Source organism: Engystomops pustulosus, chromosome 6 (genome assembly GCF_040894005.1).
Source record: "Engystomops pustulosus chromosome 6, aEngPut4.maternal, whole genome shotgun sequence".
NCBI lineage: Eukaryota > Metazoa > Chordata > Amphibia > Anura > Leptodactylidae > Engystomops > Engystomops pustulosus.
Window position 1 is genome coordinate 40,948,643 of NC_092416.1, and position 25,343 is coordinate 40,973,985.

At 41.4% G+C, this 25,343-nt stretch overlaps 1 pseudogene; it reads right to left on the reverse strand.

Moving 5' to 3' along the window:
• Positions 1–1,990: 1,990 nt before the first annotated feature.
• Positions 1,991–24,274, reverse strand: LOC140065891 (5-hydroxytryptamine receptor 3A-like; annotated as a pseudogene).
• Positions 24,275–25,343: the final 1,069 nt, after the last annotated feature.

A 25,343-nucleotide genomic window follows, 5' to 3' on the forward strand; every position in this document is an offset into this window, starting at 1 on the left:
CCATTATTTTCTATGTGTGTATTCACATTTCAGCTGTTTTCAATTTATCTATTGTCTGTGAAAATTTTTTTCAGAACTTGCGTAACGTCCGAGCCTGAACATCGCTCTATCCTCAGTTGGCGGAATACACATATATTTGTGTGTGAACTGTGGCTTAATTCTTATGTTTGGATTAACTGAGCCACATCCGGCTCCTTGCATTTCTGCCCTGCCCAGCAAGGGTTACTAGCCTGATGGACAGTTCCTCCAGTGTGCTGCTGGGGGCGTGTCTGGGAACGGCCTTATATACCTGCCTATTCCCATCATACCTGGCTGGTTACTTTGAGTCTTGTCTTATACCTGTATATTACCCGCTTGATCTTGATCTGGACCTGTCCTGTGTATATCCCGCCTGTACCTGTATCTTTACCTGACCTGTGAATATCTGCCTGAAGACCTGTATATATCTGTTGTTTTGTCCTAGTCTCAGTCCTATGTTTGTATTCTGTGCACCAGTGTTATCACTGGTCTATTCCTGTATTCCGGTTTCCTGTTCAGTCCTGTGTTCGTATTCTGTGCTCCAGTGTGAACCTGTATTTCTGTTACCTGTCCGCTCCACCATCCAGCAGCTGCCAGACGAAGTGAGTTTTCCCTGTCACCTTGTAGGGTCTCTCAGGGACCACCAGTTAGGTTCCTGATAGTGGGTTCGCCCTTGTCAGGGCGGTTTATCTGCTTTAGGCAGGACCTTAGCCTGCAGGGACGTCGCAGGATGAGTTCGTCACCACTTACCCAGTCTGACAGCTAGTGCCAAGCCTGGTTGTGGTTGCGCGGTTGCTGGACAGGTGCTGACAACCTGTTCCTCGATTTTTCATGATGGTCATTGGTCATGGAAGACAAAAGAAGTCCATGCGTTTCTTTTTTTTTTTGTGAACATGAAAAAAACTAAAGCATAACAGATTGTAGGGGATTAGGTAGAGGGGTAGTCGTCTCCTGGGGGTAGACAGGCGCTTTTTGAGAGACACAGCAACAACAAGTCCGTTTGTTGAAAATGTCCACAACTAGTTTTATTTTTCTATATAAAAAAATCAAAAAGTCAGCAGCAAAAAACAAAGTACAAACAAAATAAAATCCTAGGCCTTCTGGCCACTAACTATACAAAGGCTTTGCTGACTACTGCACAGCCACCCAATACACAGCAGCTACATTCATTTAGGTTTTCACGGCCCCATTTATGCACCCACAAAAAGCCAGAGCAGATCCTACTACTGCCCGAGTTTGTGGATTGGGCAGTCTCTTCATTGTTGCTTTTTTTTTTTTATAAGTTCCCAACAAAAATCGAAAAGTTTCATGTACCCCACAATTAAACCATTAACAAAAAAATTTAGGCAATAAATGATTAAAAAATAACAAAAATAAAACACAAACTATAGAAAATTTGATACAGGCTGAAGGGTCATCATGAAGTGAATAACGTTGCCTTGTTATATTTTTGTAAATATTTTTTGTTTTTTTCTGCACATGATCAACATGATGAAAAGCAAATTACAAAAAACAATTACAGAATTTTATTTTTTTTCCTTATGGTTCCTCCAAAAACATAAATGAAAGTTAAAGGACATCTACCACCAGGACTAAGGAATGTAAACCAAGCACACTGTGTGTGGCCCCTATGGCAGGATCTGCTCTTCTTATATCCTTGTTTTTAAGAAAAAAAGGCTTTATAAATTATGCAAATTAGCCTGAGGGACTCTGGGCTCTAGAGGTGTTCATCGAGCCTGGAGCCCCACAAGCTCATTAGCATAATTTTTAAAGTCCTATAAGAAGCTTGAAGAAGAGCATATCCTGCCATAGGGGCCACACACCAGTATGTCAGTGTGCTTGGTTTACAATCCTTCATCCTGGTGGTAGATGTCCTTTAAAGAAAACATCATACTTACCCCAAAATATGTTACTACTTTGAATGGTTTGTGACCTTTTATATGTTAACCATCTGCCGTATGTAACTAAGTAACTATCTAGACCAAAGACACACCACCGATACAGAATAAACAACTAGGAGAGCCAGATAAACTCGAAAGAGAAACGTGTCCAGAACATAAGCGACTTGTAGCCACTCCGTGTGGACGTTCTGGTCTTTATTGGTCTTCAGCTGAAGCCGGATGCATGTCATCTCCTTCACAATATGGTTAAGAACATCTAAGTATTTTGTGTTAACCATTTTCAGATGCGCCGGAACATAGCATTCACTTTCCTTTTCATTACTGTAGTTGGAGGTTGTCTCTAGGGATGTGAAAATACAGACATTTCTTAAAAAAACATTAAAATCCCTTTAAAGGAAATCTACCATTTGCTTTTATGCATTGTGAACCAAACATACCTTGAAAATGCTGTAGCTACACTGATTCAGAAACATATCTTGTTTTGTCCCTTAACTGGTGGTTTTGCAGAAAAAACTATTATAAAATTATGATACTTAGGCTCTGTCGCTCCTGTGGCTGCTCTGGTGCTTCTCCTAACCCTAACTATGCAGTGCTTCAGCCTTGTTCTGCCAAGCATAAGCCAATAATACGTTGTCACTGTATTGTCCCGGACAGGCAAAAGTAATCAATCGCTGCACCATCCCCCAGCTGCTGTGACCAAGTCATCTTTCTCAAGTTGATTAGTCTTACCTGGATAGTTGAGTAATATGTGTATATAGGGCAGCCAGCCTGCACCCAGTTTTCTTAATTTTATAATTGCTTTTTGAGCAAAACCACTCAGTTCAGGGATTAAACAAGGTAAGTTTCTGCATCAGTGTCGCTACTGCATTCTCAAGGTATGTTTGGTTCTCAATGCATAAAAACAAATGGTAGATTTCCTTTAAGTGCCTTATAGGGTTTGTCTGCCTCTCAGTGAGGGGGGGGGGGCAGCAGTCTCAGCTCCCACTGAAGTGATGGAGACCACAGGTGCAGCTTCCAGCCACTACAGAGATCACAGAGCCACCTACTTCTGACTCAACTCTTTGTATTTTGCGGGATCAATTCTCAGGAGTCAGGGGTCTGTGTGTTCATCCTGCACTAAGGATAAGCCATAATTTGGAATTAACAGACAGTAAACTGTTACGAACATTCATAGAGACATGACAGGTTGAGGCTTATGTCCAACAAACCCCTTGATCAAATGGTGGTGAAGAGAAAGGACTCTTGAGGACCATTGTTAGGGGTTGTCACACAAGGTCCATTCTATATTATGTTTGTAAGGCCTCAGCTTTGTTGAAGTGGAAACCCCTAAGCAGTAGTATCACATACATTCTATGAATGCTGTAAGAAGGGTTGTTGTAAAACCAACAGAACTCAAATATAATTATTCCTTCCAAATCAACTTCATACAAAAAAATTAGGTTCCCAAAAATATCCACTGATGCTGTGAGGTCAGACTCTACTTCCTTTACTGGAAAGGCTTTAAAGGGCACATGAAAGAAAGTTCTCCTGGTGACAGGGGTAAGTTTCCACCTACCCCTTGGGAAACATGAAACTCTGTGCGTCCTTTTCAAAAATATAATACCGCACAAAGTTATTCATATATTTAAAAAGGACACATGGAGGAGCGGTTTCCCAAGGCTGTGTGTGTGTGGGGGCGGGAACTGCTCCTCTACAGCCACTCCCAGTTGACAAGTGACTAGTTACAGAGCACATGGCATTGAAAGGTTCTATATAACATATCTTTTTTTCTGTAAAACCTATATTTTATACAAAAAGTCTTTGGCAGTGTATGTACTATGCTATGTGGGGACTGGGGGAGTGCTAAAAGTGGGTCTCCTGGTGACAGGTTCCCTTTAAGGGCAGTATTGACCTGCTGAGATGTTAAAGTGCTCGCTATCACATGATGCGCTCCCCTTCATCCTAATTCTGGGTAACATGACTTACACACACCTTAACCCAGTGCTCATGAGTAAGGTGCTGATAAGTTGTGTAGTGCAACCATCCACCTCTATGATCTCATCGCAATTTGCATCATCTCTTACCGATTCCTTACTTTTCTAACACTCACCACTGCTGACATTTTCATTATGGAAACAAGTCCCAGAATTAGATGCATCAGATTGTCCTCGGCCCTTTATGGAGATAAAAAATGTCATCTTCTCCAGGACTAATGTTTTTATCCACTTGGGAACCTCAGGTGTGAGATTCTGCTGATGAAATGATCGGACTATCAGGATGCTTTCTGTGAGACTGATCAAGAGCAGGAGCATACAAAGAGCGAAGTATATACCTAGAAGGAACGCAAAATCACGTTATACTGCACCGATGCATATAAAGATGGGGTGCTGTTACCTTTTCTAAAAGTGTAGCTATCACAAAACAGTATAAAATATTACAAACATTAAAAATGTATTTTTGAGGTTTAATTAAGGTATAAAAATCCATAGCTCAGATTTAGCTAAAATCACTATTTCAAAAAGTTGCAGGCACCTTACCAGGAGACCCCCCCGCGTCACAAATAGCGTGTTTTCTCTTCTCCAATATATCCCTCAACTCCCTCATCCCCCCTCCCTCAAGATATCTATTCAGCGAGTCACACACACCCAGTAACTCCCTCAATTCTTTAATCCCCCCTCCCACAACAATTCTAATCAGGAAGTCACACAAAGTCGACGTCTCCCTCATTCCCCCCTCCATTGGGAATTCTCTTCAGTGTTTCACACACAGCCAGTGTCTCCCTTAGCTTCCTCAATAATAATAATAATAATCTTTATTTATATAGCGCCATCAAATTCCGTAGCGCTTTACAAATCATCAATCTCTACCCCTCAGGAATTCTCTTCGGCGAGTCACATAATATTCTATTTTTTCAACATTTTTTCTGACTTTTTTCAAATTGGCCACTGAGCCACCAAATAACATGACACTTCCTGTTCTGTAGAGATCACCAGTCATCCTATTATCAGGATTACATCTATGTATTCAGGAACATCCATTCTGAGGCGATGGTCACAGAGCTTCTCCCTTTCGGCACAATAACCTCTGTAAAGGTCGCTGAGCATGCTCACCAGTGAGATGTGTGTCATGGCTGAAAATTCTGAACAGATTTTTATTTCCATCATTCTCTATTTTATATGGTTTTGCACATGAAAACAATGTTCTTTTATGTTGAGCAATATTCAGCCCTCTCCATAATTTACTCTTGTTTTCCTCATTGCATTTTGATTGCTTTATTACCAGGAAGATATTGATATTTTTTGCTTCTCATTGTTTTTATTCTTCCAGACAACTTAATAATTTCATGCATAACTTTATTGCCTACTGGTTCGGTAGTGAAACAATATTTAAAATAGAAGAATAGAGGAAAGAAGCGTCAGCCCAAGATTGTATATACTTTTTAATGTTAAATATAATTACATGCTTATGATAACTACAAAGTAAAAGTGAAAAGTACATCTATGTAAATGAAGTGTTATTGTCAAGAGAATGTATGCGTTTAGCATTTGAAAACACTTAAAGGGGCTGTTTTATAGTCAAGAATTGAGACCCGAGTGTCATCACATCTGTTCACTAGGGGTGTAAGGGGAACATGGATCCTATTTCCCCTTTCCACAGCCACCATCATGGGGGTTAATACGGAACTGTAGTCCCAGTCTGTGCTGTGTGCACGTCTAATGCTGACCGCCATGGAATCCTGGGGAGAAGAGGAGCTGCATGGGAGCACAAGAAGGTGAGTAATGATTTTATTTTTTTATGTGCTGAGGGGATTGTGTGATGTGCTACCCATTTTTCTGTGGGGAAGAGTGTGATGACTACCTATCTAATGGGGGAAGGCAGAGGGTGCTTACTACCTATCTACTGGGGGGCAGAGTGTGCTGTGTTATCTATCTATTGGGGTGGGGCAGAGTGTGCTGAGCTGCCTATCTACTGCGGGGCAATGTGTGTGGGGCTACCTATCTAATGGGAGAGCAATGTGTGCTGGGCTACCTATCTACTGGCAGTGTGTGCTGGGCTACCTAAGTACTGGGTGGCAGTGTGTGCTGGATACTTATCTAATTGGGGGAGGGGGGGGTGCTTGCTACCTATCTCTGGGGGGGGGGGGGGGGGTAGAGTATCCCGGTTATATATCTAGTGGTGGGAGGTCCAAGTGTGCTGGTTACCTACCTATGTACTGGGAGGTAGAGTGTGCTGCCTACCTACCTGGGTGCAGAGTTTGCTGGGATACCAATCTACAGGGGGCATTGTGGTTTGGGCTACCTTTCTTCTGCGGGGCAGAGTGTGCTGGGTTACCTATCTACTGGGGGGCGGAGAGTCCTGGGCTACCTATGTACTGGGCGGGGGAAGAGTGTGCTGGGGTACCTATCTACTGAGGGAGACAGGGAATGCTGGGCAACCCATCTACTGGGGGGGGCGTGGGCAGGAGATACCTATCTACTGTGGGCAATGTTTGCTAGGCTTCCTATTTACTGGGCTGAGTTTGGGGTGCTACATACAGTATATAATGTATATGCAGTTCTAATACATTTTGCACTTTGCTATATGAACACACTCTTAATTAATGATTAAGGGCTGCTGTATATAATCAGTTCATGGAGTGCACTATTTCTTATAAATTAGGGGTGCTGTACTACCTATAATTAATTTCAGGGAACTATATATATGTGCAGTATAACATATATATAGTTCACTATATATGAGTGAATTTATGAATTTATATGCAATGTGGCATAATAGTATAAGAAGGATAGCTAAAGTGTGTGGGGAAGGGGGGGGCTACTGTAGTTGGTAATTTCATTCTAGCCCCAACCATTCCGGATAAATCATGTTTTCAGCTTCCTACTATCAGTTGAGTGGTCCCACATGTCTGCTCCAACCCAGGAAAAAACATCTGGCAGTAGAGAGACTAATTAGCATATATGGTACGGAAAACGTTGGCCGGTCCCAGGATGGGGCAGATTGATTGAATCATCCATCTAATACTCGAGATGGTGATAGACCCTCTTTAAATAAGACTTAAAGAGGCCATGTTCATCAGTTACATAGCTAATGAAAGGAGTGGCACTGTGCTTACTGGACCCCTATTCTCGTGATTGGTAGTATTCCAGTTGTTGGTACTAGTGGTGCATCACCTGTCACTTCCTAGAGCAGTGATGGCTAACCTATGGCACTGGTGCCAGAGGTGGCACTCAGAGCCCTTTCTGTGGGCACTCAGGCCATCACCAGAGATGACTCCAGGTATCCTCCTGCAGTCCCAGGCAGCCCAGGACTTGCTGTGCACGGAGATATTTTAAAGTGACAGCGCTACCTGGGACTATTTTCTGCTTTATTGGTGTCCTCGGTGCTTTTATCAATGAAAACTGTAACAGAGAAGGGAGTATAAATCACAAATTAAATTTCTGTGTTGGCACTTTGCGATAAATAAACGGGTCTTTGTTGTAGTTTGGGCACTCGACCTCTAAAAGGTTCGCCATCACTGTCCTAGAGTGTTTAACCCCTTCACGCTCCGCGGCGGATATATCCGCCACGGAGCGCAGTGACTTAGCGCTCAGTGGCGGATATATCCGCCACGGCGCCTATGCCGGCTCGGCTCTGGATCAGAGCCGAACCGGCATCGGGAAACACGGGGTGCCGGCTGTAACTAATAGCCGGCACCCCAGTGTAACACCCGCGATCGGAGTTGTCTCCGATCGCGGGTGCTTAACCCTTTAGATGCCGCGGTCAGCGCGACCGCGGCATCTAACAAGCATCTGGGGTGTCTTTCCCCCACGATCGGCCCCCCCGAACCGTTTTCGGGGGGCGCCGATCGTTGCTATAGTAACTCTGGGGTCCGATCTGGACCCCAGAGTTACTAGCAAGAATTGCCAGTAAGATGGCGTCTGTGACGTCATCTTACTGGCAAAGTGCCAGCCTATGCAAGTGCATAGGCTGACACTGATAATACTCTGCAATACATGAGTATTGCAGAATATTATCATGAACAAGCAATCAGAGGATTTCTTGTTCATATCCCATGGTATAAAAGTAAAAAAGTAAAAAAAAAAGTTATTCAATAAAAAAATAAAGTCATAAATCACTAAAAATGCCCAAAACCCCCAAAACATATAAAGAGACATATAACTCAAAAAAAAAGTCTAAATCATAACACAAACCCCACATATATAGTATCACCGCGTCCGTAACAACCCGTAGAATAAAAGTAAATCATTATTGAACCCCCACGATAAACGCCGTAAAAAAAAACTGTTATAAACCCTCCAAAAATTATGATTTTTACCTTTTCAATCCCACAAAAAATGCTATAAAATGCGACCAAAAAACCATATGTACTTAGACATGATACTGGTGCAAAGTACAACATGTCCCGCAAAAAACAAGCCATCAACCAGCTCCGTAGCCAAAAACGTAACAAAGTTATGCCACTTGGAAGACGGCAATACATAAATTATAGATTTTTCCCCACATTAGGGTTTTGTTTGACAAATTTAGTAAAACGTAAGAAAATATATTCATGTCTGGTATCCCCGTAATCGTATCAACCCATAGAATAAAGATAACAGGATTATTAGTCTATACGGTGAACACCAAAAAAAAAAAATTCAAAAATCCAGTACAGAATTGATGCTTTTCTACTCCTGCCCTCAAAAAAAGTTCCTAAATTTTCAACAATAGGTGATACCAACCCCAAAATGGTAACAATGGAAAAAGCATCTCATCCCGCAAAAAAAATGCCGTCACATGGCCCCAATAACGGAAAAGCGAAAATTTTATAGCCTTCAAAAGGGGCCAATGAGGAAACTAAAATCCTGGCAGCTGCAGGGCGCTCCTTCCCTTCTGCGTCTCGCTGTGCGCCCATAAAACAAGTCACAGCCACATGTGGGGGGTCTTTGTACTCAGGAGAAATTGCAGAACAAATTGTATGGTGGGTTTTCTCTTTTTATATTTTGGAAATGTGTAAATTTTAGTGCTAAATGAACGTATAAGGGAACAGTATGACCATTCTAAATTTCACCTCCATTTTGATTCAATTACTATGAAGATCTCAAGGGGTTAACAATCTTCGTAAAAGCTGTTTCTGATAGCTTGAGGGGTGCAGATTTGAAAATGGGTAGATTATATAGGGGGTTTTGATGCTAAATATGTAAAATTTCATTCAAAACTGTATTTATCCCCAAAATAGTCAATTCTGAAAATCCGGAAAAGCGATATTCTATTTGTAAGCCGCGTGACGTCAAAATAAATTATCCAGACATTTCAGAAATTATGAAAATGTAAAGTAGACAAATGGGAAATGTTATTCAGCAACTTATTTAGGTGGTAAATCTATCTGCCTGAAAACGCAATGATTTAGAATTTCGAAAATGGCAAATTTTTCAAAAAATTTATCATATTTTCTTTTTTTTGTAAATAAACGCAAAACTTATCTGCCAAAATTTACCACTAAAATGAAGTACAACATGTGGGGAAAAAACAATCTCAGAATCGTTTTGATAAGTAACAGTGTTCAAAAGTTATAACCATATAAAGCGAAGCAAGTCAGAATCCAAAAAATCGGGCTGAGCCTTAAGCTGTAAAATGGCTGCGTCCTTAAGGGGTTAAGATACAAGACAGATAAACACCCTACGGGAATCATTTTCCATTCATGATAAGGGTAAGGAGGGGTTAAAAGAAATCTACCCCCAGGATGAAGGATTGTAAACCAAGCACAGTGACATGCAGGTGTGATTGACATGCAGGTGTGATCCCTCCCGTACAGGTCCCTCTGTTCTTTTAGCTTCTAATGCCCATGTTTTTAAGAAAAAAAGGCTTTAAAAATTATGCAAATGAGTCTAAGGGGCCCCATTAACACCTATGTCTGCAAACTCTCCATGCTTCTTTGTTTACATGTGTGAGCTCTGATGAATAGGAGGAGCTGCAGCAGGAAATTATGACTCATCCTGGTCCCCTTCTCTTTCTATCCCTGTCAGTGAACATGGACTGTGATAGAGAGACAAATAGTGGGAGACACCAGGAGCAAAGGTTACAGCAGTGAGAGAGAGGAAGCTACATGTACATGCAGATGGCAGCATAGTGAGGACAGGGAAAGGCTGAAGCTCTCATAGGAGACAAAGACACAGCAAAACAATTCTAATGGAAGAGGTTTATTGAAAAGTTGCCAACCTCTTAACTTAAAATCTTTAAAGAGGACCTGTCACCCCGAAAATGACCCCCACAAAATGTGCCACCCAATACTCCTCACCCCAGACCCTTTCTCCCCAGACAGTTTAAAAAAAAATGTATTTGTGTTAAATTGCTTTAAAGCGATCCGACCTCTTACTAAATAAGAGGTTGGATTCTCCTATCTTGTGCCGGGGCAGTCGGCCTTATTCATTAGGGGGCCAGCCGACACACCCCCTCCATGCCCCCTGTTTGCGGAGACCTGTAGGAGAAGCCGACAGCATTGCATGTATTGCGTAATCGCTGCCGGCTCTCCAGCCCCATAGACTTCTATTGCCTTCTGTAAACCACATCCATAGATGAATGTACATAGGCTCTGGGATCTGCTTAACTCCTAGTGAAGGTGGACCACCAGATAGACCCCAGATATAGATTTGCTTGATGCTATAGAAACACCAAACCCATAATTGGTTAAAATGACTAAAACATAAAATACATGTACAGTAACAAACTATAACGTCTGGTCACAAGACTTGAATGATATCCTTTATTACACCATGAAGGGCTGTAACTGTCCTCACTGTTCAGTAGACAATTTGTATCCATAGATGGTTGATGTCTCCTCCATGGCATAATCTGCATTCCTGATCTAGTTAGTGGAATTATAGGTTCAGGTAATTCTCCCTTATGCATAACTGCCTGTGTTACTGAGACAATCATCCAAGTGTGCGATTCCGCTGTCACAGCCTATAATTACCTGCTTGTAGCTGCTTTATGATGGCGCATACTATGCTACACATTTTCACATAACTTAAAGAGACCCTTGAACATTGAAGGTGCAGTGCAGATTGTACACTGGGGCACATTTACTTAGCCGTCCGTGGAGTTCACCGAAAGTGCATTGTCCGGCAATAAAGCACTGTGCCGCGATTCACTAAGATCGTGCGTCCAATATCCTGCATGTGTCACTTCCCCGCTCAGATCCATAGGAGTTCACCTTCTTCTTCCTGGTGCATGTAAGTGCTTGATCGTGAGACACAATTTGAAAGTTAAATCCCGCGCTCAATCCGAATCAGTCAGAACGTCCAACAGCTCGCCTACTAAACTGCGTGCAACACATTCCCAGAGCAGACACCCATTAAATACCTGTCCAAGCCATGCAATCCCCAAAAACGACGAACAGTCCGACAAAAGTGCGATCCACGACCCTTAGTGATTAAGCCCCATAGTGTCCTATCTGCAGGCAACATGTTATAGGGCAGGAGGAGCTGAGCAGATTGTACATAGTGTCCTATCTGCAGGCAGCATGTTATAGAGCAGGAGGAGCTGAGCAGATAGTACATAGTGTCCTATCTGCAGGCAGAATGTTATAGAGCTGGAGGAGCTGAGCAGATTATACACAGTGTCCTATCTGCAGGCAGAATGTTATAGAGCAGGAGGAGCTGAGAAGATTGTACATAGTGTCCTATCTGCAGGCAGAATGTTATAGAGCAGGAGGAGATGAGCAGATTGTTCAAAGTGTCCTATCTGCAGGCAGCAGGGTATAAAGCAGGAGGATCTGAGTAGATTGTACATAGTGTCCTATCTGCAGGCAGCAGGTTATGGAGCAGAAGGAGCTGAACAGATTGTACATAGTGTCCTATCTGGACACATCATGTTATAGAGCAGGTGGAGCTGAGCAGATTGTACACAGTGGGGCACATTCACTAAGAACAGTGCAGTCTGTACTATGTGTAGTTTGTCTAAGTAGTGGGCAGGGGCACCAGATTACTAATTTATGGCGCACGTTCTTCATGAATCACGACTCAAATTTGGCGCAGACACTTCTTAAATACATCTGCAATCAGTTGCATCTAAAAGAACGTGCAAAGTCTGACAGAAAACTGGTGCAAGCACCTTAGTAATTGTGCCCCAGTGTCTTTCCTGCAGGAATAATGTGATAGAGCAGGAGGAGCTGAGCAGGCTGTACATAGTGTCCTATCTGCAGACAGCATGTTGTAGAGCAGTAGGAGCTGAGCAGATTGTACATAGTGTCCTAACTACAGGCAGCATGTTATAGATCAGGAGTTACTTAGCAGATTGTATTGTCTCTTCTGCGGGTAATGTGTTATAGAGCAAGTGTAGCCGAGAAGAATGCACCTAGTTTTGTATCTTCAGACATTATCTTATAGAGCAGGAGCAGCTGAGAAGATTATCCATAGTGTCCTATATGTAGATAGCATGACATAGAGCAGGAGGTTCTGAGCAAATTTTACATTTTGCCACTTCTGGTACTTTTGTTGCTGGTAGACTCCATTGACTCCACCCAGAAAACAATATATAGTCAGCGTGCCTGGTGCCCTGCACTGGGGCCTAAATTGCTTTATTCACCTTTCTCAATGCGTCTATTCTATCATGGCAGATGAATTCTTTAGGGAAACTGCAATGAGGTTCCCGTCTACTGCCCTGGACCAGCACAATGGACGGAGAGGAGGTATCTGTGACCTGCAGGCAGTTTCCATGAACAGTGTCAGCGAGGATCATTAGAGGGGGTGAATAAAGTAATGGGGACAACAGGAGCGGGTAACCTTAAAATAACTTTGTTGTCCAATACATTGCTGAGGTCTTACCTATTAATGGCGCTCCGGTTGCAGGTAATGTATCAGATACAATGATAAGGAAGACAGAATAACCCAGAAGAAGAGTGATCTTGAAGGATATCCTCTCTCCACTTTCTGGGGGTATATAGAAGCCGATGATATCCATTATCATGAGGAGTATGCTGGGGAGAATCAGGTTCACTATGTAGAAGAGAGGTCTTCTCCGGAGTCCGACCTGTGGTCAACAAAGAGGTCAGATGTCACGGCACTTACATCAAGCTTCTATGTTACTCTAAGTAGTCCAAGTACTGGTCATTATACACAAGTACTGGTCATTACACACAAGTACTGGTCATTATACACAAGTACTGGTCATTACACACAAGTACTGGTCATTACACACAAGTACTGGTCATTACACACAAGTACTGGTCATTATACACAAGTACTGGTCATTACACACAAGTACTGGTCATTACACACAAGTACTGGTCATTACTCACAAGTACTGGTCATTACACAGAAGTACTGGTCATTACACAGAAGTACTGGTCATTATACACAAGTACTGGTCATTACACACAAGTACTGGTCATTATACACAAGTACTGGTCATTACACACAAGTACTGATCATTATACACAAGTACTGGTCATTATACACAAGTACTGGTCATTATACACAGGTACTGGTCATTACACACAAGTACTGGTCATTATACACAGGTACTGGTCATTACACATTAGTACTGGTCATTATACACAAGTACTGGTCATTACACACAAGTACTGGTCATTATACACAGGTACTGGTCATTACACATTAGTACTGGTCATTATACACAAGTACTGGTCATTATACACAAGTACTGGTTATTATACACATGTACTGGTCATTATACACAAGCACTGGTTATTATACATAAGTACTGGTCATTATACACAAGTACTGGTCATTACACATTATTACTTGTTATTATACACAAGTACTGGTCTTATATACAAGTACTGGTCATTATACACAGATACTGGTCATTATACACAAGTACTGGTTATTATACACATGTACTGGTCATTACACACAAGTACTGGTCTTATATACAAGTACTGGTCATTATACACAGATACTGGTCATTATACACAAGTACTGGTTATTATACACATGTAGTGGTCATTACACACAAGTACTGGTTATTATACACAAGTACTGGTTATTATACACAAGTACTGGTCATTATACATAAGTACTGGTCATTATACACAAGTACTGGTTATTATACACAAGTACTGGTCATTATACACAAGTACTGGTCATTATACATAAGTACTGGTTATTATACACATGTACTGGTCATTATACACAAGTACTGGTTATTATACACAAGTACTGGTCATTATACACAAGTACTGGTTATTATACACATGTACTGGTCATTATACACAAGTACTGGTTATTATACATAAGTACTGGTCATTATACATAAGTACTGGTCATTACACACAAGTACTGGTCATTATACACAAGTACTGGTTATTATACACAAGTACTGGTCATTATATACAGGTACTGGTCATTACACAAAAGTACTAGTCATAATACACAAGTACTGGTTATTATACACAAGTACTGGTCATTATATACAGGCACTGGTCACTACACACAAGTACTGGTCATTATACACAAGTACTGGTTATTATACACAAGTACTGGTCATTATATACAGGTACTGGTCATTACACAAAAGTACTAGTCATAATACACAAGTACTGGTTATTATACACAAGTACTGGTCATTATATACAGGCACTGGTCACTACACACAAGTACTGGTCATTATACACAAGTACTGGTCATTATACACAGGGAAGAGCAGAGGGAAGAATCTCCCATCTACAGATTTTTGTTTCGGGAAATGTCCATCATGGAGACCAAGATTATGGAAGTGGTTAAAAAAAATGGGGGTCATTTATCTTATCTCTCTTTGAGTTGGCTAGTTTTTGCCTTCTGTCTTTTTTCTGTCTGCTTCTTTGGTAATTTATCAATCTCACTTTTTCATTATGTTAAATGGTTTTTTTTTCAGATCTTTTTGCAATATTTGTTCTTTCCATTTTTTAAGTTTTCCATAAGTATGGTTTTGACTAGCTTTTCGCGACAAAAATTTTCCACTGATGATGTCCATAGGGCTTATACAATGTGATTGTCCTGACTGTTATTCCCTTTAACTCTTTATTTCCATTCACAAGAGATCAATAGATCAATAGACAATATTTCTAACTGGATCGCTTTTTCCATGGACTTCTAAAGAAACCACTTCAATGCAATATCAGGACATTCTAGAAAAGCCTGTAACAGGCTGCAATTCCCAGAGCAACCAATGGGCACCGAACACAGATAAATATAGAATCTTATTTAGCGACTTAATATCCCAAAATCACATTTGGGGGGATTCATAAACGTACTTGCGCCACGATTCTGGTGGTTTTGCACCAAAACACTGCCTAAAATGCTTTTCACCACATTTCCCAAGGCTTTTAGACCTTTTTTTGGCACTTTCCTGACTTGTCCGATTTATGGGTGTGGTCTCGCGGGAAAGGGTCGTGGCTTGTGGAAAATCGTCCGTGCGCCCAAAATTCTGGCGCATAGTTTAGACACATTGTTAAATCCCCCCATTGTATTAATAAACTGGTCATCGGATGATACGTGTATGTGGTAATGTCTAACCAGGAGGAAAGGTAAATATGAACACATATGTACTTATCGTGCAAATACATATCAGCTACTAAATCCACCTACATAGAATGTGATTTGCCCGTAGTTGATGTTATGGTCCGTGGTGATTTGGTACGATGGCACCACATTTGTAAGATACCATTCTCCATCATCATCATCTGGATTTCTGAACAACTTCATGTCATTTGGTTTTCTCCAAAATGATATGTTTATGTCCTGAGCTGAAAGATAAGTATTTAGAAGCTGTTCACCATCTCAGGCCATTGCATCTATGGGTAGGGTTTCCTGTTATTTAATGTTTTGTCTCTTTAAAGATACTCATTCCTTATCCTTTGGATATGTGATAACTGTCAGATCTTTGGGGGTCTGACAGGTCAGACCACCAGCGAATGGGAGGACAGGAGAATGAATGTAGCACCACTGCACATGTGCGACCACTGACTGTTGCAGTGGTCACTCATGTATGACATATGGCCATCTACACACTAGAAGTGAATGGAGTGTGGGTCACACATATCTACTAACACTTGCAAAATGGCGGATGTTTTTTCCCTTATCCTCCCAATCACTGATGGCTCCAGTAGCCTTATAGGACAATGCCTTTAAGTGGGTGAATATATTACATAATAATTTCATCAAATCTTACTTGAGTGAAGCCAGCTTCTGAATGAGAGGGAACAGTTCAGGAAGTCGAATGGGAAATGTCAAGGTTGCAGGAGGTCATGATGTGTATGGGATTGTTCTTGAATACTCTACCCCTGTGGTTCACAAAGATGTAAGGGACAAATGTAGAGTCCCTCGCCCCCACACTGGAGACAAAGAAAAATCATCAGTTACTGGGAGATATAGAAAAAAGATAAATCTGCTGACCCATCGCTTCACTGGAAGCAGAGATAAGACCTTGACAAAGAAATGTAACAATCAATCACTGCGGGAGGGGCATTAGTGGATTTATAGAATATGCAGGGTTTAAGTAGATTGTGGCACATTTACTAAGGGCCATGCGCCCGTTTTCTATCAGACTTTGCACGTTCGTTCTAGTGCAAACTGCTTGCACAGGTATTGAAGAAGTGTCCGAGCTTCATGCGACATACATTTCTAAACTGAAGGGGGCATTCAGGTGCTCAGTCGGACCATGCGCCAGATTAAACCATCCAACAGAAATGTGTCTGGGCAGTGCAGTGGGCGTCATATTCATGAATCGTGAATATGGTGCCCCATGCACACTACACAGGCAAACTGCACATAGTACAGACTGCACTGTTCTTAGTAAATGTGCCCCATTGGGGCACATTTACTTGCCCGGTCCTGTCGCGATCCCCGATCCGGATGGTCGGATGAGGATGAAGTCTGGCACGATTAACGGAGCCCGTGCGCCCGAGTTTCTGCATCCGTCGTTTCGGAGTTCACCTTCTTCCTGGTGCATGTAAGTGCGTGTCTTGTGACACTATTTGAAATGTTAAATCCCGCACGTAGTCTGAATCTGTCGGGTTGTCCGACGACCTGCCCCCCGATTTGTGTCGCGTGCAAGCTGGTGGTAATGCGGCAAGATCCGATTGCGTGCGACACAATCCCTGGCGCGACGCGCCGCAGATCGGAAATCGTCGGAGTATCCGCCCAAAATGCGGCCGCAGGACCCTTAGTAAATGAGCCCCATTGTGTTCTTTCCGCAGGCAGCATGTTATAGAGCAGGAGGAGCTGAGCAGATCGTACATAGTGTCCTATCTGCAGGCAGGATGTTACAGAGCAGGAGGAGCCGAGCAGAATGTACATAGTGTCCTATCTGCAGGCAGGGTGCTAGAAAGCAGGAGGAGCTGAGCAGAATGTACATAGTGTCCTTTCTGCAGGCAGCATGTTATAGAGCAGGAGGAGTTCATTTATTATTTTACTTATTAGACTTACATTTCTTCAATCATGATATCTGGAAGCCATATAGAATTTGTGGGAAGGTAGATATATGTGATATTGTCAAACTGGACTGGATCCCACATGAGAAAGTCATCCACCCATGACTGTATGATGTAAAAGCCAAGAAAACAAATTAGGTAATCACAATTAGCTATTTAATGTTATTAGTTAGTTAATTATTAGTAAAAATGTATTACTATTGTTAAATAACTGGATTTTCAGGTTTTTTTTGCTTCTTATATTTTGGTCCAAGGTGCTGCAATAGTACACTCTCTATATATGCAATTTATGTAAAGGTCTATACTGACTACTGTACATGTGATATTACCTGGTTGTACCAAATGTAGCTCTTCACATATTGGTTTTTCTCATCCTGTTAGGAGAAGAAAAATACAAAATAATTAAATTGACAGATATGTCAAGAGCAATGCTTACCATGAGTGGAGAACAAAGCTTGCATTGTTCCTATGTGTTACATGGGGAGGGAACTGTTGTATGGGGATAGATGGGTAGAGTCAAAGGGGAGTGGGTGGAGAGTTAGGGGTGTGGTCTGCCAATTTTCAATAAATCTGTTCCAGTAGAAATGTCTCTGCCTTTGAGAGCTACAGACTTTCCCTGTTCTCACCATGCTTCCCTCTGCATATAAAGATAACTTCCTGTTTCTCACTTCTTCAGCCCGTCCTTGTAGTGTCTGCCATTGTGTGTCTCTCTCTCACAGTCCACCTCACTGACAGACACAGGGAGAGGGGAGGGAGCAGGATTAGTGAAAATGTTTGCTGCAGCTTCTTCTTTCCATCAGAGCTCATACATGTAAACAAGTACCATGGAGAGTCTGCAGACAGCACTAAAGTAAGTAGCAGGGATGCTGAATAACTTGATGAACTTTTAGTGATTATTATTAAAGCAGTATAGGCACACAGGAAACTTATGTAAAAGAGTGGCCAACCCCTTTAAACATTAGGAGTCAGTTCTTAATTTATTTGAGCAACATTCTTACCGATATCTGTTGGGACACTTCAAGGCTTTGCCTCCTCCTGCTAAGCCCGGACAGTACAACTTTTGGGAAAATGAATTCATGGAAAAGTAGCCAATTTAGGTTCAAAAACTATACCTGAACTGAAACCTGAACTAAACTAAATATCTAGATATGGAACTACGATGATATATTGAATACCAGAAAATGTATATTTATATATGATGTGATAAATCTGCTGGCTGACAGGGTGTACATATCTCTTGAATGGGAATAGCTTCTCAGGTAGGACATGTAATGTCCTTTCTAGAATTACCACTTATGTGGAATCTCACCGCTTTCCCTTTAAAAAAAAACTCCTCCAAAGTCATGTTAAAATGAGTAGAGTCATATATATATAAATATATATATATATATATATATATATATACACTCACCGGCCACTTTATTAGGTACACCATGCTTGTAACGGGTTGGACCCCCTTTTGCCTTCAGAACTGCCTCAATTCTTCGTGGCATAGATTCAACCAGGTGCTGGAAGCATTCCTCAGAGATTTTGGTCCATATTGACATGATGGCATCACACAGTTGCCGCAGATTTGTCGGCTGCACATCCATGATGCGAATCTCCCGTTCCACCACATCCCAAAGATGCTCTATTGGATTGGGATCTGGTGACTGTGGAGGCCATTTGAGTACAGTAAACTCATTGTCATGTTCAAGAAACCAGTCTGAGATGATTCCAGCTTTATGACATGGCCCATTATCCTGCTGAAAGTAGCCATCAGATGTTGGGTACATTGTGGTCATAAAGGGATGGACAGGGATGGTCAGCAACAATACTCAGGTAGGCTGTGGCGTTGCAACGATGCTCAATTGGTACCAAGGGGCCCAAAGAGTGCCAAGAAAGTATTACCCACACCATGACAACACCATCACCAGCCTGAACCGTTGATACAAGGCAGGATGGATCCATGCTTTCATGTTGTTGACGCCAAATTCTGACCCGACCATCCGAATGTCGCAGCAGAAATCGAGACTCATCAGAGCAGGCAACGTTTTTTCAATCTTCTACTGTCCAATTTCGATGAGCTTGTGCAAATTGTAGCCTCAGTTTCCTGTTCTTAGCTGAAAGGAGTGGCACCCGGTGTGGTCTTCTGCTGCTGTAGCCCATCTGCCTCAAAGTTCGACGTACTGTGCGTTCAGAGATGCTCTTCTGCCTACCTTGGTTGTAACGGGTGGCGATTTGAGTCACTGTTGCATTTCTATCAGCTCGAACCAGTCTGCCCATTCTCCTCTTACCTCTGGCATCAACAAGGCATTTCCGCCCACAGAACTGCCGCTCACTGGATGTTTTTTCTTTTTCGGACCATTCTCTGTAAACCCTAAAGATGGTTGTGCGTGAAAATCCCAGTAGATCAGCAGTTTCTGAAATACTCAGACCAGCCCTTCTGGCAGCAACAACCATGCCACGTTCAAAGGCACTCAAATCACCTTTCTTCCCCATACTGATGCTCGGTTTGAACTGCAGGAGATTGTCTTGACCATGTCTACATGCCTAAATGCACTGAGTTGCCGCCATGTGATTGGCTGATTAGAAATTAAGTGTTAACGAGCAGTTGGACAGGTGTACCTAATAAAGTGGCCGGTGAGTGTATATATATATATATATTTATTATTATTATTATTCGAAGCTTTATTGCAAAATGTAACAAAGTAAAGCAAAGAGTAAGTTAAAGCTCAAGGACTTGGATAGTCATAATCAATAAAACAGAAGAGAGGACAATATCACAATAATCGTAGAAAAACAGCACGACATGATGAAGGAAGTATTGTGTGGGGTGAAGATGTTCTTTAAACCGTTCCAGTCTGGTAGAACCATAAGGGAAGTAATGAGTATGAAACCAAGCAATGAGTGTTTCGCTTTAGGGAAAGATGTGGGTAGGATGGAAAGGATAATGGTGGACGGGGAGTTATTCAGATGAACATTAATAAGTTCACTTGAGGGTGATCACTTTTTGCCAGAATGGTTGACTATCAGAACACTCCTATGGGACATGGTGCTGTCAGTTTCAGCACAATGCTACCAAGTATCAGGCAAGTCAGGAAAGATAAGGTGTATTCTCACGGGCAGCGTGTACCTCCGGGTCAAAATCTCAATTTTTTTCTCTTGGGAATTTGGAGGAAATGGAAAGTTTGTGGTGTAGAATGAAGGCTTTAGTCCTGACTTATTTCCCTCTCTCTATATTATTTGTTTAAAGTCCCAATTACCAGGAGAAGGGTGGGAAGTGTAGAGGTTGCATATAAGGAAGGGGATGTGCAGAGTAGTTCAGAAGATGGTTACATTCCTATTCAGTTTAATGTTCTCCAATGCCTAGAAAATTTTTAGAGTTTATGCTGCAGACTGCTCAGCTCTTAGCCCCCACCTTTGTGCTCCTGTACAGCTCCTCCCATCCCCACTGATGTTATCTCCCCAGGCTGTGAGCTCTGTGATAGAGATGGAGCAGGAGGGAGGAGCTGTACAGGAGCACAAATGTGGGGGCCAAGAGCTGATCAGTCTCCAGCACAGACAAGACACATGTTGTTTTTTGAAATACATTTAAACCAAAGCCCAACCCCTGGGACTACACAGAGTACAATGTAAGTTATAACACACATTTATATTATAAAGCAGAAAGGCATATGTGCAATGCAGCTGTAATGGGCTTCTGTAACCTGTCTTCAGTGGAAATGAGGTCCCTGGTGACAGGTTCCCTTTAAGTCTCAGAGGACCAAGGAACCGACTATAGCATCCTGGTGGAAAGTCTGGGTGATCAACTGTGATGATTCTTCCCTACTCAATCCTTACTCAATTTCACATGACTTTTGAGATTTTTTTTTGTATAGGTGAATGAATGAGATTTTACATAAAAGAAAGAACAACATTTCATACCCTACCTAAAGACGGCAGTAGTTTAAGAGGGTAAAATCTGGTGACATTGTCCCTTTAAGATACATTTGGATTCATCTATTGTAATTCGAACAATGAGAACTGGATAGCCTGACAGTCTGAATTGTACATCAACTCTTTTTTAGGAAATGCTTTAACCTGCCAAATATTTTCTCTATTAAAATTCATAGATTCTAATTTTTTTTTTCCTATTGAGGTGCGTGGCATAAAGTGTAATTTGCAAAGCAAATCTCTGTTTGGTAGATGTTAGGTATACTTGTGTATGGCTGTTTTTATCAAATAGTTAACATGTCATGACAGATGAGCACATTTGTTATTTAAATGGCTGTTTTTCGATGTAGGATTTAAACAGTTTTAGATGTGATGAATTGTCATTAGATACACCCTACTTGTTAAAAATTAATCTTTACAATAAACAAAGTATGCACTGTTGGGAGCACTGGAAACTTAACAACCTGCCACGTCCCTATAGGAAAAATAATCATTGCCCATTTCCTATGTTTTTTCTGTTTTCTGTGTGTGGTCTTGCAGACAGGAAGTGCATCCTCACCTGGAGAGTGATTGGCCAGCCAGTGATTGACTGAGATGCATTTCCTGTGCATTGGGGCAACAAGGAGGTAGGGAAAACCAGGGATAGTGTGTTTGAGAACAAAGAAGCACTAAATCAAGTGCTGATCATTATTCAAAGGGAACCTGTCACCCGATTTTCACTAATAAACTTAAAGACAGGTTTCCATAATGCTATACTAACTTGTGACTAGAAAAAAATATATAGTTCCCATCCCCAGAAACTTTGGACTTTGTAAGTGTACCTGGCACACTGCCAGAAGGTCCAGCAAGTCACAATAGGTTATAGGTTATTCATTCGTGAATTCGTTATTCATTCGTGTAACTGTGTGACTCAACCCACCGACATAATCCTCTTCTCTTCCAAAGTGAGGGGGGAATGAGAGAGATGACAGAGACATGGGCTGTGACTCACTTTTCTTTCTGGCAGGGTTCCAGGTAAGCTTACAAAGTTAATTTTCTAGGGATATGAACTATGCTTTTTTTTCTTTTAAGCTAAAAACAGTGTGGGCAAAAGTTAGCACAATAATATGGGGACTGCCATCACATTTACTAGTGAAAATCTGATGCTGGGCAGCCTAAAAATGTAAAGTGGATGCAATAGTAGGCAACACCACAGCCTATTATTTGGAATTTAGAATTAATGCTGATATGATATTTTCTCAATTTAAGATGTCATACTACTTTTCATTACCAGAGCACAATGAGAAACTAGATGGACATTTGTACATCATCAAGGTATAACTTACCACTCCAAGTATTGCATATATGGCTATTTCTATGTATACTGTGGTAGTTTTTCTCCAGTTTTTCACAGGTCTCACCCCTTTGTGGTATCCTTCCATTAAGTAGTCTGAAAGCTCCACCAAGGCTGACTTATTGGATTTTAATTCATAAGAACCTGGTTACAAGGAGGAAAATAAATACTATTTGTATCATTCTAGGGATGAGCAGAACTGAAGCATTAGTTCAGCGAGTAGTTCAGATTAAGTGTTCCGCCTTAACCACGCCGGATTGGTGCTAGCACCAATCATGGGTGTTAAAAGGAAACCTATCACCTCAATTTTTCCCCATTAATCACAATTGTACTTTTTAAATATGTAATTGTCTCAGCATAATGTACTGTAATTTTAAAAGAATGTGTATCTAAATATTTTTTGGTGTATATGCAGATGAGCAGAAGACCAGTCTAGCGTATTCATGAGCTGGGATTGTGGTCACATCTACAATACAGAGTGGCTCCTTCACTCCTCAGCATGAATTTCCTTAAATTTGCACCACAGCCACTGGCCTCCTCTCAAGGATGTAGCGCGTATGCGCCTCCCTCTGAACCTGTTACACAGCATCTCCAGTGACATCAGCTCACAGAGGACACTGCAGAGTTCCAGCAGTGGAGGAGATTGACACACCGTAGTGCACATCTGCTGGATTTCATGCAAGAGTAAGAGAGGCAGCAGTTGGTGGATCTGGATAGTCCGGGGGATGTCTTAGGCAGAAAAAGTGATAGCGGCACAGAGCTAATTTAAATATCTAATATCATAGACACTTCTGTAGAACCTCAAAAGACATACCTCAAATGCTTCAGAACCTCATCATAGACACCTCCTAGCTGTCGAACCTTATAATACACACTTCAGCTGATACAAAACCTTCTAATACACACCTCAGATGCTGTAAAACCTCCACCTGCTGCAGAACCTCATCATAGACATCTCAGATGGTTCAGAACCTCATCATACGCAGCTCAGATGCTGAGGATCCTCAACATACACACCTCAGCTGGTGAAGAACCTCATCATATGCAAACTCAGATCCTGCAGATCGTCATGATAATACACACTTAAAAAGTGCCAGAATATCCAATTACACACCACATAACCTGCAGAACATTATAGATATTTATATGGAGTGTTTAAAATATGTTAAAGAAATGTTGACCCAGAACTTAGGTCAGCAGCACCTTCTCTGCCAAGTGGGGGTACACTGCAAAAATCCTCCCCATATATAGTCTTCACACCATAAGTATACAGTCAGGGAGGCTGAGCTCCCTGTATATAACATGTTTATTATTAATAATTGGCATTGGAGTTTCTACCCTTCCCCCCTCCTCTGAAGAGCCTTTGTGGTACAGTCCATCATACAAGAAGGTGGGATGCCTAAGATTGATCTTTATAAACTTCTAGTATACAAAGAGGTAGAGTCACACCTCTGTGATATATAGAGATAGATACAACAGTAAAAACCACTGGAGAGACTGACATATAAAAAGCCATAATAAAGGAACCTTAGAAAAAAAAATCTTAGACTTAGAAGAAAAGAGCAAAAAATGTAACTTATATTTTATTGCATTACAAGATAAGAGGAAAACATGATATTAACGCAGGTAAATTATTCGTCACTCACCTGCGGATGGGAACAGCACAAGGAGGATCAGTATAGACATCATAGTGACGGACCTGGACTTATCATTCATCATTCGGTGCTACAACCCCACAAGGCTTCTTACTTGTATAGTTTCTTAATCCTCTCCATACAGATGTTCTGTACAGTTATTATTCTGGTTTTCTCTTGACTATGTCGTTTTTGCTATACATTAAGCTGATATTAGAAGCCGCACTCTTCTCACTATGACAGCACCATGTCACTTTATGCGGTTCAAGTCCTGTTTGCTGCTGTCTCCTTCCCTAAGGATTCTTCATGCCTTTATGTAATTCTTATACACATCCATGTAACCGCTCCTCTTTTATAAGCAGAAGGATAGAAATGTAATATGTATGTGACCCCTCCCTATGCTTTACTAGTGTTACATGTATTCCATCCTAATCCTTCTCTGATCAGACTATTTCTAGATCACTTATTATAATATTCCAATTTCACTTCTTCACCTGTATATATTTCTGACATTATTTTGCACCAAAGATCTGAAAGGAAATGAATTACTCTCCGTTCATATTGTAACTTAATGTCTTTGTTGTGATTTATGCCACTTTTCCAGACAAGAAATGGACAGCTATATTATAGAAGCTCCTGATAGATAACATAATAAATCAAAGGAGTTTGTTGGTGGTTATTATAAGTGCCGGGACTCTGGTGTGATGGCTGAGGAGTCCCACCCCTGGCAAGGGTTTCAGTTCCAGCCTGGATAAATATTGATGTACTCTTTTCTTGTTAAGAATTGTCTTAAAGAGGTTTCCCAGCTCTACTTGAGGCCCAGGAAATGGGTAGCAAAAATACAAATATACAAACCCATCTCTGGCTCCTACACTGTGACAGAACTTCTGACCTGTGGTTGTCTATAAGCGCTAGGAGTCCCACTGGAACCATTGGCGTAACTAGGAGTGTGATTATATATTTGTATAAACACACATGCAAGTTACAATCACACATATATACACTTATGCACACTCATATAGAGCATATACACACACATACAGTGACATATACAAACACACAGCATATACACTCACCGGCCACTTTATTAGGTACACCTGTCCAACTGCTCGTTAACACTTAATTTCTAATCAGCCAATCACATGGCGGCA